The 21,587-nt window shown below is 39.5% G+C and overlaps 1 protein-coding gene across 1 annotated transcript in view; it reads right to left on the bottom strand.

The window, feature by feature from the left end:
- Positions 1–21,587, bottom strand: part of LOC137174101 (astrocytic phosphoprotein PEA-15) — a 56,576-nt gene that overhangs the window by 34,005 nt on the left and 984 nt on the right. The gene's annotated exons all lie outside the window — the stretch shown is intronic.

Below are 21,587 nucleotides of genomic sequence, written 5' to 3'. Positions count from 1 at the left end.
CTCTTCTCTAAACTGCTGCTAAAGCTCAACAGCAACAGCGACAACTCTGTCCATCTTGTTTACTTCCGGCTGGAACATGTCAACACACGCCGAGTCCTAGTTACAACTTCAGAAGTTGTAAATACAAGTTTACAAGGAGCCTGTTTACTGTACGGCTGCTGCTGTACTGCCGGTCAAAAAGACTTAGTGAGGCTGCTGAAGGCAACAGAACAAATACCTAACTTATAACTGTTTATCATGTACAATAACTTCTTTTACATTTCCTAATGATTGTGCATTGTAAGTATAAGGGAAAATAGGCCTGTTTCCTGCTAAAACAAGCGCCAGGAGGCGGAAATATTGTGCAGCTGCTGTTTGAGGTTCAATATGTGGTTCAGAGTTTACATTTCTGTTATCTCCAAAATCTTCTGTCCACAAAAGGTCTTTCTTCTTCTTTTCACATACTGACTAATTTTCTGTTATCGGATTTGAATAGGTGCAGTACTTTTATACTCTGTACTTTTGGTTGTAGAAAACTAGAACACACACATTCATATATTTTAGAGGGTGACACAAAAACATTGCGTAACTTGTTTTATTTTGCAGCACAGTATTTTTCTGTACAAAGATGCATCTCCATTACTTTAAAGGAATAGTTTGACAGTTTGGGAAATACACAAGAGTTAGATTAGATGATTGCTACCACACTCATATATCTGTCTATGAAGCCACAGCCAGCTAGTTAGCTTAGCCTGGCATTAAGACTGGGTACAGGGGGAAACAGCTAGCCTGGCTCAGTAAGGCTCAATAAGGTGAATACAGGATGCCGAGAGTTTACTGTGCTTACCTAAGAAATAGTCCACCACATAAACATCCTTAAAACTCAAATGTCACTTTTACCTCGATATTGATATTGCAACAATATTGTAGGGATGACTAGTGGTGCTTTCACAAAACATTTACACAATGAGATTTTTGAAATATAATCCTCAGTAATGTTGAAATGATGGCTGAGTGGTTAAAGGCAAATAACAGAACAGCTAGAACAGTCTGGTAAGTTCAGAAAATTACATCACTTTACTGTAATGCAGCCTTTAAAAGCCAGGAAAAGTCAACACTTATGCCATATCATGATATTATGATATCCAAAATCTAAGACGATATACAGTCTCATATCACAATATTGATGTAATATTGATATACTGACCAGCCCTAATTAAACAAACAAGATATAATATGTTTGTTAGTTAGCTTCAGGGGTGCTAATAGGCACCATTCTGTTATCTTTAGACAGAGTTAGGTTAGCTGTTTCCTTTTTTAATAAATGAAATAAGATCAGGAAAGAAGTGTTTTTTTATTCATCTTCTTTCTTTGAGGTGAAAAACACATGCAGCACTTCATGTGACGTCAGCCCAAGTGAGTGCTGACAAAAAAAAAAACACCTCTCATTTTCTCTTCGCACATCCTCACAGTTTCCAACACCTTTTCTTCACTATCCAAGCCCCCTTTCATCTTATTGCTTTGCTTCCTCCATTCACCCCCCGTGTGACGTCTCCACCACCTCCACCCTTCCCCTCTTATTCACTCTATCGTCACATTTCTCTTTTTCCGCAGCTCACATAACCTCACACGTTCTATTTTTCTCCCCGCTTCTTCTCCCCACCTGAGACTTCCAACATCTTACAGTCTGTCGTATGTGAACCCGATTTTCTGCCCTCTTGATCTTGTTATCTTTGCCTTTAACCTCTTTTTGACTGGACCTTAACATTTTCAATTCAAGGCAACTTTGAGCCATTTTTTTCCATGCGTGACTCATGTTAACTGTCATGAAAACTGCCCTCAATCACTGGGATCTCCAACTGATTGGTATTGGGGATGAAACTAAGCTCATTAGGCAGATTGATTATCAGTTTGATATGACTATCCTCATTAAATACACTTCCTTTATCTATGTAACATCCAGTGCATCCGCTCTCAGTTATAGCCATTAAGTCACATGGGCTGCTGACTCATTTTTGTGGCACAGCTGGCTTTATGGTAACTAATAAATAAAAATCATCTCAGTGATTTCCACACAGTGTGAAGTATACTATTTTAAATTTGGGGAAAAGAGAGAACTTCTATGATACTGGCACTCGATACCAGCAAATACCCTGACTTCAGGTATCAGACTGGGTATTGGTATATCATCCCTAACCCTAATCTGGATCTTTGACATCTATAACCTGAACAATCTGACTTTTCAATGGGCTTATGTGAGCTGATGTACTACCTGGGAGACTTCACCCAGGGAATTAAAATCCCTAAACCTCACTAATCACAAATAAAGCAGATTTTCTACTGTTAATCCCAAACATTCAATGATAATTTAAAACTTCACAGTTACATTTTATCTCTTTTTTTTTCTCTTAAAGTTATAGTTCAACACGTTGGGAACGATGCTTATTTGCTTTCTTGCCGACAGTTAGATTAAAAGACCCTTAATGTTTGTCAGGTAAATATAAGGCTAAAGCTAGCAGCTAGCTAACTTAGCTTAGCATAAAAACCGGAGACGGGGGGAAAAACAGCGAGCTTGGCTCTGTGCAAATGTCAACACGTTATATCTTGTTTGTTTAATCTGTGCAAAGTGTAAAAATGACATACAGTATGATTTTACAGGGGTTTTTATGTGTTTTTGACTATTTCTTAGCCGGGAGCCGTGACCTTTCCTTTAAATTCATCACTTTGTCAATTATGTGACAGTATAATGTCAACTGTCCTGTCAAGATAAATTTAGCTTTGAGGGCTGCGTGTCTTGAATCCTCGAGAAGCAGGAACATCCATCTACATCTACTGAGAAAATAACTTTGACATATTTAAGCAAAATATGGGTTAAAGACTGAATCCTGCATGACCTCACTTTATTATCGGTCTTCCTTTGACTTGACGAGGATCCGAGCGGGATTGAAACATTGTCTTCATTAAATTTTGTGGCTTGGAGTAAGTGTGTGGGTGTCACCTTCTTTCATTGATATCGCTTTCTAACAGCTTTGCACCTACGTGAGGTGCATATAACTACTCTCCTTCAACTTACTTTATTATTCCCACGTTGAAAGGTTTTTACAGCAGTAGGAAACATTTTAACTGAAGACCATGGCGTGGCTTTTCTACCCTGAAAACAACACCAACACCTCCACCGCACGTACAGTATACTCCATCTCTCTTTCTCTTTTGGCAATATGCAAACAAAGGCAGCGAAACAAGCACAGGGGCCAAGTGACACACACACACACGCACACACTGGGTCAAAATCTCTTACGCAGACATGCAAAGTAATGATAATAAAAGGCCCACTCTGACTTTGATGGTGCAGGGTGCATTTCCCACTCACTTTGCACACAGCACCTTTGCATAAATAACTTCAAGCGGGTGACTGAAAAAAAAAAAGAAGAAGAAGAAAAAAAAAAAAAATCAGTTCCTGTTTGGCTCCTGCCTGGTCCCAGATGGAGAAATGGCTAGATGGAAAAATGCTGCTGGAGCATTTGGACAAAAGGGAAGAAAGAAATTTCTTGCTTACTTGTTTGCATGTCATGTCAACAACCTGTAGTTTTCTCTGCTTGCGGACACATAAAAATAGCACATCTTCCATGTAAGACACGAGAAGGACATTCTCCAGCTAACATCCCTCACTTCATCCGCTGCATATTGTGGCATTGTGTGGGTGTATTTGTATGTTTTCCAGTACCGCGTCTGTATTTGACCGACACCTGCACAAACCCAGATTCTCACCTTTTTCCAAGCTGTTATCAACGTGTGAACATTGTGCCTTCGACAACGTTTTTCTCACCGCTATTGTTGGCCTGTGGTATTTATGAGCGTGAAGCACATGCAGGAGTGTTAGACCGTCACTCGAGGTTCGCTCGGCCTGCCTGTCACTGCCTTTACTGCAGCTGCTGCTTCAGGGTGGAGATGCAAAACAGCTGCACGAAGGGGATGAAGATATGGGCCCAAACACACGCACACGTTTACTATTCTTATGAGGAGTTTTCATTGACCCCAGCACCTTGAGATTAAAGTCATACTCAACCCAAAATCTGTATTTGGGCACCACCTGTAGCTGTGGTCAGGCTGAACTCAGTCGGGTATGATGAAGTCCAATTGTGAAAAGCTTTTATTAAGATTTATATAAACTTCTCAACCACTTTAGTGTCCATCAACACGTTTGAAGTGTTCAAAACAGTCAAAATTTCACCAAAATATGGCTAAATATACTACTTCAATGTGGGACCAGAAGTTATTTTCATTATTGATTCTTCTGTTGACTATTTTCTCGATTAATTAATTAGTTGTTTGGTCTATAAAATGTCAGAAAATGGTGAAAAATGTTGAGTTGCATCCTCAAATGTCTTCTTTTGTCCCAACCAACAGTCCACAACTCAAAAATATTCATTTTATTATTGCAGAGGACTAAAGAATCCAGAAAATATTCACATTTGAGAAGTTGGAACAAGAGAATTTGCGCATTTTTTCAATTTTCTTCTTATGTCCAACCAATAGTCTGAAAAAATATTTTCGATATGTGAAGCTGGAACCAAAGATTGTTTGGATTTTTTTATTTTGACTCAAACGATTATGTTTCTCAAAGTTGCCTCAAATTCATTTTCTGTCGACTGACAAATCAATAACTAACTAATCGTTACAGCTCTAGTCACCATTGATCACAGCTTCTCTCTTCTGTCAATGAGGAAACTACAAACTTATTATTGCCACCTTCAGGTCAATAAGTATTTAAAACTCTAAATGTAAACTCTGGATGAAGCATAACTTTAAAACTTTAACATCAAACCCAAGTCCTTGAAAACAGAGAACTCACAAATGTTCTCACTTTGGAGGAATTCTGCAGTCTGTTCATGCATGTCCGGATATTTGATCCTTACAAACACAGAAATACAAGAGTATAAACACACACACACAAACACATACACACTGCTGACATAAGCAATCATTCCCACAAACAAAAAATAGGCACATAAACCACTGAGAAATTTGGGGAATTTGAGCAAAAATACATTTTTTTTAAATGAAGAAACATTGAACAAACTTACACACAACCATGTAAACACACACACACACACACACACACACACACACACACACACACACACACACACACACAGTTACACAGCAGGCCTTGGTCCGGATGCCGGCATTCTCCACAGTGATAATGGGGCTGTATCCCACTGTAATGCACAGTTTACTGAGGCTGGCTCCGCTCCAGATGGAGAGGCAGCGAGGAAAAGGAACAGGATGCCATAACCTCGCCTCACACAGTGGACAAGAGCCACAGCTGCAGACGCACACACACGGATAAGCAAGCCACAGCACCCACGCCTGCATCAACCCACATGAATGCTTGCATTTACAGAAAAACAGACACTCTCTCCATATCTACTGTACATGTTTTCATGAAACACGGCCATGCTCAACACGTACATGAACACTTAGAAGCTGCTACATTACATTCACCATTAAAAAAACATAACAAAAAGTGGCCTCAGCACACACTGACATCACACATTGACACACACCCTTCTGTAAAAGTACACTTCATGAAGAGCTGTAATCATGCAGCTCCGGTGTCTGACAAGAGCAGAAAGTAAAGGTGGTTGCAGCAGCGGTGGAGGAGTGAGAGGAGTTTCTGAGCACAAGAGTCACGATCTGTGAGAGGATTTGTCGCTGAGAAGTAATAATGTTATTTCGCCCCATTAAGACAATCAGAGCCAAAAAGCTTCCTCTTTGCACTTCTGCACCAGAGCTGGTTTACTTCCTCAGCTAGTCTGAGGTCCTCACACAAGAAGATCTGCACGACACAGTGTTAGTTTTTCAATTTTTCCGATCTGTAATTAGTGACTTGTTTTAATTACAGTGTTGTTATTCGGGTTCGTCTTTCAGCTGTTTCACTGATGTCAGTGCAATTTCTAAAAAAAGTGGCTTCTTCTCTACGGCTGAGTGAAAACATGCAACTGAGCTTTGGTTTACATGAAACTGGATATTAAGACAGGAACAACACATTTAAAAAGCATCATTTCTGGCAAGTTTTTCAGGTGGATAAAATACGTTTTTTACATGTAGAGAAACCTTCTTATGTAACTTAGTATCTCTGAGATACAGAAATTCACAACAGCCTCTAGGGCAAATTTTTTTGGACTCCAATTTACCCGCAACTACACATTACCTTGATGTTTTAAGAAACCAAACTTTGCTGTGTTAAGTTTGCTTTACATTTCTATGATAAAAGTGGCCTTTTTGAGATCAAAACCATAGTCTAGAGCACTGGTTTCCAAACTGAGGGTCCCAATCCCACTAGGGATCGCCGAAGCTTCACGGAGGGTCGCGAGGCCCTCTTGATTTTAAGGGGAGTTTATATTGTTATTTATTTAGAAAAATGAGACAAAAAAAAGACATAAACTTAAAAAAATCTTGTGAGAATGAGGGCATGGTATAGCTAGCTAAATAGCCAGCGCTGCATTACAAAAGTACTCAGTTAAAACAACCAAAGAGCTAATGGAACAATGGCCGAGCATCAAGGAGAGGAGAACACTTAATTTGTCAAAAAGAAGCCTATTAGGTATTTATGATAGCTAAAAAAAGTAATACAGGCATAGAATTGTATAAAAAGTTTGTAAAAATATGCAAAATTTGCTTTGCAATATTCAAAAGAAATCATTTGCAATCCTTGCAGGTATTGAGTTCATGATTCAGTTTCATTGGACACTTATTAAGTGTTCTGGTCTGTTATTGTTATACATTGAATATAATGTGAAATATCCATTAAATATGTCCAAGAAGCACTGGTCTAGAGTTGTGATCTTGAACTGCCTTTAATCCATTTATCTAAAAAAATAATCAACTATTTAATTCTTCTTCCTAAATATTCAATTCCTTGGTAGAAATTTTCCCAAATACTGCTGAAAATATACAGTCGATCCACCATATGTGTGACCTCGACTTTACTCTTTTGTTCTTGTTTTTTTTTTTCTTTTCGTTTTATATTCATGTGATTTTTTTGTGGTTTGATTGTCTACTCATAAACACACACTCAAAGACAGACACAAAAACACACATCTGGGACCTTGGGTTACGTAATAACAATTCTATGCCTCTTTGTTCGTCTCATTTTCTGCAGGAAAGTCACAAGCTGAGGGATATCTTACATTTTCAGACAGTGTTACTCGCATTCTGCCTTTTATCTGCTGTAACAACCCTCTTATCTAAAAGGATATGACACTTCCGCACAGTCGACACACCTGCTAACATGACTGAGAAATATATTTGAATATAAACGTACAGCTTCAGCCAATATGAGCTTTTAAATATCAATATTAACACTTTGCTGCTCATATTGTCTATTTTTCATTCTAGCTTTTATCTCCTCTGGTCTGCAGGTCTGAAATAAGGAAAGTGATTCATTTGATGGACCATTTTATGGTCGTAAAGAGACAAGTTAAATACTTAATTGCTGGATGTTTTTGTTTCTCAAAAAAGAAGAGGACCGGTTAATAAAAACATCTCAATGAAAGGGGTCTTGCAATATCATATAAAATATGTTGAACTAAGAAATTTAAAATTACTCTTGATGTTGAATTGTCAGCATTTTAGAAAAGATACAACCCTGACCGTTAATCTACAACTGCCACTAGAAACACGAGAGCGATTGCCGATCTATATCTCAGAAACCAAGGGGAGGAGGGAGAGGAAAGGGGGGAGAGGAAGGACGTGAGAGAAAAGAGAGGAAGAGGTGGAAAAAAAAGGGGAGGAAGGAGAGGAGGAAGGAGGGGCAGGTCGTAGTCTGAGTCATCGTCAGTTACAGCCATCATCTGAGCCGGGGGGGGAGAAGAGACAACGCACACATGGAGGAGAGATGATCTTTAATAGCAGCTTCCCCTTCTCTTTCACTAATAGGGGACATGGAGTCAAATGGTCAGGGACTGTGGGGAATGGCTGTCTATATTGGAGCCACTGACCCCCTTCTAACACACACACACACACATATAAATGGGCCAAAGTCTCCAAACAGTCCATTAGAGATTAAACAAGTTGTTCAGTCTATGTTTCAGACTCCAGGCGTGACTCAAAATTTCAGATTACTCTGCCTGCTTGTCTGCTTCCTCCCCCTCTTCTATCACTCAGTACTTTCTATATTTCCATTAGTGTATTAAGCGCACTGGTTACCAGGGAGGAAGACGGGTGCAATTCAGACAAAATTAAACTCAGTCCATCACCCTGCATCATGGGGATGCCTGCTTTCATCGCCTCTTCACATTATGGCTCTATGGATTTCTATAATAACACGACAGTAGGACTCCGTGTGCCGCACTGCTATTTCTCCTCCACATTATTGATATGGAGGAGAAATGAGTGTTACCGTTGGCAAAGTAGGACTATGGGGATATTTATGGCCATGTTTTATATGCTATCTGGTAAATAGCATGAATGCAATGGCAAGAGTTGCTCCTCAATTTGCTGAATGAGACTAAGGGTGTTTTCAAACCTACAATTTGTTTGCTCTGGTCTGAATCAGAAGATGAGTTGGTAAACTTGGCGTGTTTTCCCCTTTTGGTTTGTTTTTTTTTCCACACAGAGAAAAATTCAAGCAAACCAAAAGCCTCATGAGAATGTGGGGGCAAGAACATAAACACAGGAAGAAGGTCCTGAAGAGGGTCCTCTGGCCAAATACAACGTTCTTCTTTGCGCTACTCAATGGTCAGACCTCAGGTAATTCTCTGGCTATTTGATAGCCACTGTTGACTTCACTCACCCGCATCACGGATCACGTTCCCACCACAAAAGAACCACTCCAGAGTTTGTTTGGGTTGGAACCAAGACCACATCCTCTCAAGGGTCTCAGTACAGTTGTATTGGTCTGCACCCAAGTACGACTGCTGTGTTCAGACCTGCTCAAACGAATCGCAGTAAAGCTGAGTTTGTGGGTATTTTGGTCATAAACCAAACAAATTAAAATTAGGAGAAGATGATGATGCTATATGGAAAGGGTCACCAAATTTATTACAATTCATCCTGAGGGGGGAAAAGGATGTCTATCGCAAATTTCATGACAATCCATCCAGTAGATTTTAGAAACATTTCACTTAATATCACGAATATCAACCACATGTTGGGATTCTGAGAATGTCTGTCCCAAATTATGTACCAATCCATGAAGTAGATGTTGAAATATTTCATTAGATAAATGAAAACTTTGACCTTGTGCTGGTGGTGCTAGAAAACTCAGGGGATCAGGATCATTAGGATTCATCATCTGGGCACCATGAATGTCCGTATCAAATTTCATGGCAATCCATACGATAGTTGGGATTAATTTCCTGAAAATAACTCATCATTATGTGATATGTGGTGGATAGTAATGTTACATAAAGAGCAGTTACGCAGCCATTTAAGTACCCACAATTACAGTGAAGAACGTCAAGGATATTGCTGCTTTCTCACCATATCATTACCAACACATGTGAACAGACTAGGAATCATTACATCATAGAAGTAGTAATAGTAGTATATCATCATGAAAGATTGCTAATTAGCTCCTGGTTACCAAACGACCTGCCTTGGCAACCAATAAAGCTCACAGCTCTGTCTCTTTATGGTTATTATCAGTATGGTTGAAATGTAACTCTCATCACTAAAATCGCTTTGAATCTATTGGTGCCAATATAATATAACCAATAAACATCCATTTGCTCAATTACACATCTTGTTGTCCTCCTAATGTGTGAGGTCTTTTAAGGGAACATGACGAGGTTATTTATTGTTTCCGTCTCATTTTCTCATTCTGGTCAATGCTTTCTTTCACACTGAACCACATCGTGCTTTGCCTTTCCTGTTAGTGCTGAAGTGAAATTGACTTTCCTGCTCGATATCTCCCCATCTGTCCAAACTCCAATGTGAAACACCACCTAGAGACTATGTGCGATACGTGCAACAGTGCAGCGTTGCGATGACTAAGAGGATTTTGGCAATAATGGAGTGCACATATAGTACAGTGAGTCAGTCTACTCAAATATTGAATTGCATTAAATAGACAGAAAGAGGCTTTCACCATACCTAATGCAACCTTCAGTGCAATATTGGAGGTCAGCTGCAAGGAAACAGCTGCGAACAATAAACTGGAAAAGTTCATTCATACATCCGGCATTATATCATATATAATGCTGTCTTATCTAGCTAATAACAGGTAAGCAATTGGTCAGCTAACCAGCTATCATGGGCAATATAGTCACACTAGAACTGCAACTAACGGTTATTTTCATTATCAGTTAATCAGCTGTTTTCTTGATTAATTGATGCTAATTTTGTCAGTAAAATGTAGAAAAATTGTAATAAATGCTGGTTATAATTACAGACAGTCCAAGGTGACATCTTAAAATGTCTTGTTTGGTCTGATCAACAATCCAAGGAAATTCAGCTGACGATCACGTACGATACGGAAAAGCTTCAAATCATCATATCTGAGAAGCTGCAATCAGCTGATGTTTGCTTAATAAATGACTAAAACAACAATTTGTTTATTGATTATTTTTCTCTCGATTGACTAATCGATTCATCAACTAATCGCTGCAGCTCTAAATCACACACAAATATCATCTTTAGCATTTGCTAATGAATAAAAAACTTGTGACATGTAGATGGTGTAAGTTAACTTTTTATGTTTGTTTCTTGGGTAAATTAAAACCACTGTGTGTTGAATTTGAAAATCCCAGACTTGAGCACCCCCTAGTGGTAGAATCAAATAAGACAACAAAAAATTCTACACATAGCAGCTTTAACATCATCTATTGGGGTTGAAGGAGTAACAAGGAAAGTGCCAGTCACCTTAATTTTAAAATATACACAACTTTTTTAACTTTATATAATCAGATCATTTAATTTACTTACAACTTTAATAAACAATCCTTTACTGGTGTCTTTTTCTTGTGGTGTTAAAACTATTATAGCCAATATCTGCATACAGAGCCAGACGAGTGCATAGTTTTTACATTTCTAAATTGATGAGTGTTGCCTTAAAACTTTAGATGAATGATTTTAAAAAGTACATACAATTAGTAATGCTGACTTTAACCTCTGCAAACATATTCAACCTGGATCACTGATTTGTTTCAGCTCTGATAAACCTGGAAACATACAACATAACTGTTACATAACTCACTGCTGTTCTTCAACAGAACATTATTGCCAAAAGACTGTAATACTAATTAGGTTGCATATATAATGAAGCTACGGGGGTTGTTTAATGGAAGTTGATATATATGAGTGTTCATTATTGCAAATATACACAAAGAGAAACACTCTGTTTTAATGAAAAGGCCTAAACAGGTCTTTAATGATTTCAGCCTTTAAAGCCCATTTCACTCACAAAGCAGAGACGTCATTTAAAAAGGAGGAGGCTGTTTTTAAGTATCGACTCATCAATGAGAAGATCTTCCTAAAATGTTTAACACTAAGCGTTGCAAGAGAAAGAAACAGATTCAGGACCAGAGTGGAATAAAAAACACGACAAGGGCAGATGTTGCTTGTGGGCTGCTTGTTGCCGACCTCAGGTTTAGTTTCTTCAAAAACTCTGTGAAAAGGTATTACATAAAAGCTTCTAGTCGTGCCTTTGTGTAACGGTACAATGCATTAATGCAAGCTGCAATACCTCCAGCGATAGCTGGGTACACAGGTCCCCAGAGGGTTACATAAACAACATACGCATAACAAGTTTGACACCTGCATCGCATTTTATTAGTTTGAGTCGAAGCGCAAGAGAGGGTACATGTGTGTGTTTGTGTGCGCGCATGTACTTTGTGAATTTTTCATCTCTGTGGCAAAGAGGTTAACCTGATTCCTGAGGCTTTTTCAACCACACATACAGTATATGAACATACACACACACACACAATCCGGAGCACACACATAAAGCAGAGGAGGTGATGGAGGTAATAACATTAAGGCAGGCGAAAGCACGTTTTGGGATTTAACTGATGAGTTCAGGAAGCGAACCTCCTTTCCAAGACATTTCCGGATGACATGGATGGATGCTCATAGTTGAGACAGATGAAAAAAAAGCAAAAAGCAGGAAAAGCACAGACGAAAGACTTTAGCTTTAAAAGCAAACCAAAAAGTCACCAAAAATCTCTTTTGAAACATGTTCAAACAGTCATTTATGAAGCACATGAGAATATTTGGTCTTCATGTTCATATCTAATTCAGGCGGCATAAAAAAAAACAACAAAAAAAAAACGCGGCTCTGAATCACATCAGCAACACAAAGTGTCTCATCAGGACACTCGTGGCTCATCAGAGCAACTGTTAGAGACTCGTACTTTCCACCCACGCCACAAGCTTCTTCATCACACACACACACACACACAAAGATCATCATCCAAAGAGCAGATGAAGAAGCGCAAACACACCAGACCCCCCGACGGGCACTGCCAGCTTCTCCCGGGGCGCCACAGGCTGAGTCCTCGTCTGTCGCATGACAAAATAAAAAACTGGCCAAAAAGTTAACTGTGTGTCACACATACATAAAAACACACACACACACACACACACACACACACACACACACACACACACACACACACCATGTTTATTATCTAGTTAATTGTTCTTTTAATGATTTTTAATGTATATGTCAGGTTAAGGTATTGTTTTTTAGGTATTTCTAATAATGAATCGACATTTTGCAAAGCTAGCAAGGACTGAAATCTTATCTCTAAAGAAATAGTTTGACATCTTAGGTAATGCCCTTATTAACTTTGACACTTTTACATGTCTGTGCACTAATGACTTGAGCAATTAAAGGCTAGAAACAGGTGGAAACAGCTAGCTGCGCTCTGTCCAAAGGTAAAAGTGTCTGCCTACCAACACCTCTAAAGTTCACTAATTAGCAAGTTTTATCTTGATTGTTTAATGTTTTAATCTTTACAAAAACCGAATTGTAAAAAAATGATCCAGACCCAGGCTGGCTGTTCCCACTGTTTCCAGTCTTTATGCTAAGCTACGCTAACATCTCCTGGCTGTAGCTTGATATTGTACAGACAGACACAAGAGTGGCATCAATCATATCATCTAACATTTGGCAAGAAAGTTAATGAGCCCATTTTCCAAATCTGTCAAACTATTCCTTTAAGTGCTTGTAGGAAAATGCAAAATCTGTGACATCTGTGTTGGTTTGCCAAACACCAAATTTCTCAAAAAAAAATTGGATTCACAGCAAGTTCTTATGATGTTGCTTTTATGAAGTTTTCATGTTATTTCTCTTACTTTTTTGATGTGATACTTCTGAATGCCAGTCTGCTGCACAATTGCACAATGGAACTACTTTCTACAGAAAAAATAGTCTTGAAAGTAAGGTCATTTCTTTCACCTTCATTGTACTGATACCACTAGAAGTAAATTACAAAATACCTACTTTTTAAAATCATTTTTGTGAACAAACTCTTTGAATCTCAGAAATTAGATTTTTTTTTCCACAAGCACTTGAGTACAATAAGGATGCTACTTGTTTATTGTGATGGATTATTTGTATCTCAGGCGAGTTTCAAATGTCCGCAGATTCATTTACTTTTCACGGTTAAATTATTGGAAACCAATGGCTGCCTGGAAGATGCTGTAAATGGAAATCGACCTACAGTAAATGGTACAAATAATTGTGACTTGTGGATCTGAGTGCGTAGAGTATGAGGACCTTTGTAGATGTCGATGACAATACAATGTGAAATCCATCAGCCTGGGAGCACTGAGAGGGACTCGAGAGGTGTTGCTGAACAGATGACGACAGTACATGGAGTCTTATGATGTTTTCTACTCCGCTCCAACTCTGATCAAACTGTGTGATGGCGCTGTGGAGGCGGCAGAGAGTTTGATGAGATCAAACACACATTTACACTAATGTACACGCTGGAAGACGAGGGTGAAAAACAGGAAGGGACCTTTTCACGGTCAATTTGATGATTAGAACTGATGTGAGAGGGAGAGACAGGCACACAGAATCAGAGTCAACGCTTTGAGGTGACCTTTGACAGAATATCCCATAACACCTGAAAGACACACACACACACAAATACACACACACAAACACAATGCAGCCCTGTATTCACCTCCCTTCCCTCCTGCTCCAATCGAATCAAGTCTTATCAAATCCAATCAGACCCACTGAGGCGTTTCATTTGGAGTCGAGCGGCAGAGTAGATTATGCACATGGACGAAGGGGTATGGCCTGAATCAAAGTGTGTACACGTGTGTGTGCGTGTGCGCATGCAAAACAGAGAGAAAGTGAGCGTTAGTACGTGTGCACATCCACGTGTTCGTGCATGTGTTCGTCCATCTGCACTGTTGCTGTTTGTGTGCCTCTGCTCGTCTGTGTAGGCTTAGGTGTACTGTATGTGTGTGTGTCATTACATCCACTATTCTAGCCACTCTGAAACGCTGCCAGTCGGACAGATTGGGCTTATGAAACGCTTCCACAGCTGTGTTAAAACAGGCAACACCCCTCTGTTTTCTCCCTCTATCCATCAAATCGACAAAATCACTCCAGTTTTTAACATAACCGCACTCAAGTCCCACCTTTTTACGTCCTCGCTACCCCGATGAAACATCGTGACCCCACCCTAAAAGAGCAGCATGTTGTATTTGCATAGATGCAGTTACAAGCCAGAGCAGTGTTGATGATACAGATAAGCAGCATCAAAAGTGGAAGCAGGCGTTGAAAAAAGTAGCTTTTTTGCTGGTGTAGGCGTCACTTGTAGCACAGCAACCGCCCGACCACGCAACAAAGCAGTTGCTGGAGGGATAAAAATCTGTGTTGTATTTTTTTGTGTTTATGTGTCCATGTGGCTGCAGCCTGAGGGGGAACGGTTTAACCTTTGTGGCATTGAGACTTATATATACACACTATATGACTAAATTGCTGCTATTGCGTCTGTCTAGCTGCTTATTTCCTCTTAGGTATAGCTCATCATACTAATTTCCAAGCAAAAAGCAACATAATCAGCTTGCCAAATACTTCAACCTGGAAATTAAACAGTAGATATTCATGTACTGTAGGGTGGTGGGTGGATCTGGATAACAAAACCCAGCTAATAGGATAATCAGAAATGTGTCTAGAAAACAAGATATCTGGGCAAGGGAATAAAAAAAACAAAACAGATCATAAACAGTGATGTAACTGGAAATGCGGACTTCCTCTTTAAGGCATCACTTCCTGTTTGCCAATGAGCAGGAGGTCTAGTGCATTGGCTGCGTATAACACAACACGCAGACATTTTTAAATCAGTGGGGGCGGCAAACTTGGCGCTGGGTGCTGGTTTCACTCTTGGCCCAGTCCTATTCGCAGTATCACTTCCTGTGACCTCAATGACTGAGACATCAGACTAAGGTTTGCTATGCAGTTAAAACCTGATATGGTGAGTATAAAGGAGAGGAGACAGGAACAAAAGAGTGTTTAAGCATCCTATTACACTATATGGCCAAATGTATTTGGACAACAGGACACTTCATCCCAAAACCATGGGCATTAATGTGCTGTTTTACCATTGTCTGGGTGAATACTCGATTCTGACTGGCTGCAGGGTGTCGATTAACTCCTGATAATGGACACCTACTAAGTAGTGAAACTCTCAGTTCACTGTTCTAAATGAATGTGCTGGCTAAAATGAGTAACCATAGCAAAAGGGATGCAGTCAAAGCCTCAGTTTACAATTTTTTTGCAACATGTTAACAAGCTAGCTAACATCTAATTACAAGAATGGGTGACTTCAACATTTCTTTTAACCTATTTGGAGAACAAGACAACTCTGATTATCGGGATGCAGCTGAAGAAAGAGAAATTGAAAAGAAAACGGGGAAAAACAGCACAAGGAGTTAACACTGGGAGAATTAAATCAAATAGAAGATGAAAAAGATGAGATCAACACATACACACAAAACAACAAAATGGGCAGTTAATACATTGAGAGACTTCCTTGCACTAAAACAAATGGCCTCAAACTTTGAAAACTACACCGCCTCCCTGTCGTCCATTAATTCCTGATAATGGACAACTCGTCAGGCATTATCCCTAACCTATATTAGCCTCTACTCTTCTGGGAAGGCTTTCCACAAGATTTTGGAAATTGGCTGCAGGGATTTTCTCCCATTCGTTCATTAAACCATTAGTGACTGATGGCGTTCAATGGGGTTGAGGTCAGGTCTCTGCAAAGGCCAGTCAAGGTCTTCCACACCTCACCGTGCTAGCATTGTGGCAAGGGATGGCAATGTCGGTCAGAAATTTGGAACAGATGCTAACAAGCTAAATTAAGATGATGAACATGCACCCATAAACACCAGCATGTTAAGATAGTCACTGTACACATGTTGGCATACTGACGTTAGCATTTAGCTCACCTCACAGAGCTGCTAGCATGGCTGTAGACTCTTAATCTTATAAGGATTTGTCTATTTTCCAAATTATTTAGAGCTGCAATGGTTAGTTGATTAATAAATTAGTTGCCAACTACTGACTTAATCTATTTTGATTAATGATTAATTGTTTGAAGTAATTTTTAAGGAAAAAAAATGTCCAATCATCCAGCTTCCAGCTTCTCAAATGTGAATATTTTCTGGTTTCTGGTTTATATTTGGGTATTGTGGACAAAACAAGACATTTCAGGACATCACTTTGGTTTAAGCCCTCAAAATAATTTGTTTCTATTTCTTCCTTTGGTTTCCCATTAGCTATTATCACCATGGTGGCTTCTACTCTTGCTGGGATCCACAGAAATGACATTTAAGACAATTATCCACCACACTCCTTCACTAGAAAAACACAAGAGAAAAATGAGCCAATTTAAATCCAGTGAGGGTCAATTGGAATTAAAGCTTTTGAGACAATTAGTCAATAAAACTAAATGTCTTTAACCTTTTTATATGCAGGGTGGTTTACAGAATTTAATAGATCAGTTTAAAAGGGCTGTTTCAAAGCTTCGTGTACTTACTGCCTATTGCATCTGTTCTAACCTCAAGTTCTTTTGCTCGCTGCATGTTGAGAATGTGTTGATTTTTCACTGTAAGAAACATTTTCCTGTTGAGTTAGAAAGTGGCATCTGTGCCAGTGTTTTAAGCTGTAAATGGATACCTAGGACAGAGCTGAGAGAAGTGGGCGGCAGCGGAGGACGATGGAAGCGAGCAGCCGTAGCGCGGATTACAAGCAGTGATGTAACGCGGCGTAATGACACTGACCCTCTGTAACTCATAGCTTCCTGAGAGCCCGCTGCACACATGGTGAAAGTAAACAAACGCTCAGCAGGGGGAAGAGATGGGAAACAAAAGGCAGGGTTAGTCTGACAGTGACATATCTCTTCCCTCTATGTACCAGGAGGCCTGTCTGAGGATCCACTGCTACAGGAAGTGTTCTTTACAGAGTGACAGCGAGGCTGCTCTGCTGAAAAACAAGGGTTGTTTTTGTGATATCCAAGTCCAGACCACTTACATTTGTGTTGGTTTTCAGCATGATGTGATCTTAATCACCCAGTGTGCTGTGTTGGCATGCACTGTTGGCAGATCTGTGCTTTATCATATATCAGATGTCGGCCTGTCTGTGTCGTCCACAACTGACAGGAAGGAGGTTAGTCTGTCTGTCTTAAGGCTTTTTCAGAGACTTTTATACACCAGCAACGATGCAATTTTAAAGCAAATGCTAAATCATAACACTTATAAAAACAGATTTTTAAAAAAACCAGAATATTAGCAACTTGAGCAACTAATTGCTAGCACTAAAAACTGAATAAAGAGTTGCATATTTGGAAGCAAAAGTCAAACTATTCAATTCAAAGTGGAGTCTGGTAAAACAAAACAAAACATCTAAATCAAAAGCTCTTTTCATACTAAAGGTTTAAAAAGCTTTCAGTGCTTGGAAACTTTGTGCTAAAAGCATCAGGGCATTCAAAGTGTTTTGACACATACACTATTTTTTTTAACAAGCTAATGGAGGTTAACTTTTTAACTGTCGACTCTGTTTGTGATGAAAACTGACTATTAAAAGATAATGTCAGCGCTCCACTTAGTTGAAGCATACAGTAGGTGACACACACATCATAGCTGTATGAATTTTTTATTTTTTAACCAGTATTTTTGGAGAATACATAAAAATGCATCTCAGCTGTATGAAATAACCTGTATTTTGTGAGAAAGCTGAACAATGCCAGCCTTGTGAGTGGTGCAGGTCTTTTACTATACCTGCTCAACTCCAGGTTTCCTATGTTGACTCCCCGCCAGACCTAAGCATACATTTTTAATGTATTTTTAAGATGTTTTTCGAACTAAAATGTGTTATAGAAGTAGCATGGCTCCTTTAAAGTACGGTTCAGTGCGTAGCGAGTGTGCAGAGAGTGAGAGAGAGAGAGAGAGCAGGTGTATGACGGTGAAGCTGATGACCGGAGCAGAGAGGATGAGGTTAGCAGTGTAGCGTTGAACGTAGCAGTGCACTGTGTGTACAGTTGAGGCTATTTGTCCATGAACAAATGCTACAACTCCTCAAGACCCAAGACAAGTTCCTGTCTTACTAGCCACCCAGCTGAAGTGAAGGAGGTTAGCCCCGAAGTTAGCGACAACTTCGGCCCAGACTCACTTAAAGTGGACCAGAAGTTGGGACTTGGAGTTTTGCTCAGCCCCTCCATCCACCCAAGGAAAAAAGACACTTGGCCACCAGGCAGAAACCCTGCAACTGTTTGCACATGTAGGCCTAAAAAGTATAATGTTTCAATCATATTTTAGTTTTGCTTCTATCTGATGTGGAAAAATGTAATTAAATTTAGTTAAATTTGTGACTTGTCCCTAAGCTCCCAAGCTTGAAATAAAAAACAATCATAATTTTTTTGGGGTGAGCCATATCACTTAGCCTTACTTTTGCACCCTGGCCAATGTATGATGTAATGTACAAAATGAAAAGCAAAGGGGAGGAGAGAGGAAACAGATCATATGTTGATGAGTCTACTTTTGTCCGGACGAAAGTAGACTCATTCATCACAGATTTTGCTCTGAAGTATTAATTCCTCATTTCCTGTGGTTGCAGAAATGACAAAACTCAACACCAGAATCATTTTTGGTAAACTGCAGGTTTCACTTTGCAGTGAAGAGATGCTCTTCCTCTTGTACTAAAAATAACGTTTCGGTTGTTAGGCGGGGCGCAGCAGCTGCAATTAGTTTCTTACGGTTATTTTTAAGTGATGAAGTCTATTCAAAAATGCGTGACAACGAACAGCTTGCTGACGAGGGAGCCGTGAACGTTGGTTCAGAAGTCTCCATGCAGAAAAAAAAACTGACATGTTTTTTCTTTTGTTTTGATTGTTTCAATTTCCAACAGTTTAACACTGATCTTCCCGAAAACTGTGTTTGACTCAGTGCCTGCAAACAGTCAACCACAAACATTCCCCTGGTGGCGGCGGCGGCGGCGGTGGTGGGGGAACAACTGACACCACCGACACGCAGAGAGGAAGTGAACCCGAGAGAGGAAGCACAATTCTGCTGCGCTGCCCAGTTTTTTCCTTCTCTCTCTCTCTCTCTCTCTCTGTCCGAGAAGATGGATCGATATGTATCACAGAGGAGAGGAGACTGGCTCCCAAAAAGCTGAGTCAAGGCACACAAACACACACACACACACACACTTGTTTGTACTTCTAAACTTGTGAGGACAATACATAACTCTTACCCTAACCTTAACCTAAAACCAACTCTAAACTCATCTCTTCTGCATGGATTACAGGGATGGTCGTGCATCACGGACACTTTCTGAAACTTGACGATGCCTGCAGTAATGGTTTCAGTAAAATAAAGCTGACTGGGAATGTTTAACAGCTTGTAAAGTCTGCACTCTGTATATGGGTAATATGACTGGAATGCAGCCTCACAGGAAATGGGCTGACAGCTGTCATGCTGTGCAAGTGTCCCACACTCTGAAGTATTTGTGTACAGTACAGATATATATGTGTGTCACAGGGGATCAGGCTGCAAAAGAAAGACTTAAAGGATGAGTTCACAAATTTTCAAGTATGTCCTAAAACAATAGTCAGGTACCCAAATGAATATCTTTCTTGCTTCATTGAGAGATCCATTCATAATGCAAAATCCACAGCCCTCTTTCTGTGTAAAAATGTATTTAAAAGTTTATGTGAAGCTAATATGAAGCTTCAGCAATCTGAATTGGTCAAATCAAGTGGATATCTTTCAATTCCCTCATTTCTGTCCTTCCACCATAGCTCTGTGGGAAAAAAAAATACTGTCAGGGGAAACAGAAAGAGGGAACTTTTAAAAAAACGCTTGTGCACAAATCAAGGACTGTGGATTTTGTCCCCCTTCACTTACATTGTAAGCACTTTTGAAGGGGATCTTTTAACGGTCGGTATGAGCAAGAGGAATGATTACAGCAAGCAAAACCAATTTAAATGTTCATTTAGGCTCCTGACTGTTGTTTTAAGACAGACATGGAAAACTGTTTATGTACAGGAAAACCAACCGAAAAGTAAAAGCTAAGTGCCAAAACGTTCTCTCATTGTGAAGCCTCCCAATTGTGAAGATCTGTTGCTTTTCAGACAAAACAAGCAATTTCATGACATCACTTTTGGCTCTGGGAAATTGTGACGGGCCACTTTTTCACTATTTTCTAACATTTTATAGGCCAAATGAGAAAAATAAGTAAATTAGCTGATAATGAAAATAACTGTTAGTTGCACTACTATTAAAAATTAGATGAAAACAGAAACTAAATAGAGCTCTGTATCACAAAATATTCTATTTAATATTAAAAAAATATCTATTTAGTGTATGAATGTGGGTTCCTATGAAGAGTTTGTACTCATATCAGGTTGAGATGTTATTAAACTTCACCATTAACACATCTAAACTTCTGTCTTAATAAAACACGCATATTCTGTTTCTTTTATATCTTGTCCTACAAAATATTCAACAAGAAGAGAACAAGGATACTTTCATTACACTATTAGAGGATTAAAACAAACAAACAACACAGGGGTATTAGATGATATACAGGACGTCAGCTAACGGTGAGGAAAAGAAGTAGTCATCCCAACCCCTCCCAACACACACACATAAACACACTGAGAGTTGGCCGGCCAGACACTTCCATTCATAAAAGATCCACCCCTTCCCCATCCGCTCACACACACAGACACACAAACACACACACACACACACACACACACACACACACACACAGTCATCCGGGACGGTCACAGGTGGTCGCCGGTGGTTTGTTATCGCCTCTTTCCTCAGACAGTGAATTGAATTTTGTGTTGGTTTCGAGGCAGAACATTCTAGATAATGTCATCTGGGTCGTGTGAGCAAAAAAAAAGCTGCAGTGATCCTTTAACAGATAAAAAAAAAACATCACCCGCATCCCTTAAATCTTAATAATATATCAAGTATCTGAACTTAAATGACACAATATAAAAACATACTATGAGATCGTGTAAGAAGATAGGAGTATTATGGGAGTATTTGGCTGAGAGGTAATGAAAAGGACACTGGATACGTGAAAGTCCACAGCGACACTAAATCCAATCCAATTAGTTTAATCA

The sequence above is a fragment of the Thunnus thynnus genome, chromosome 22 (assembly GCF_963924715.1).
Source record: "Thunnus thynnus chromosome 22, fThuThy2.1, whole genome shotgun sequence".
Classification (NCBI taxonomy): domain Eukaryota; kingdom Metazoa; phylum Chordata; class Actinopteri; order Scombriformes; family Scombridae; genus Thunnus; species Thunnus thynnus.
Note: the sequence above shows the minus strand (reverse complement) of the source record. Positions and strands in the feature narration are given on the sequence as shown.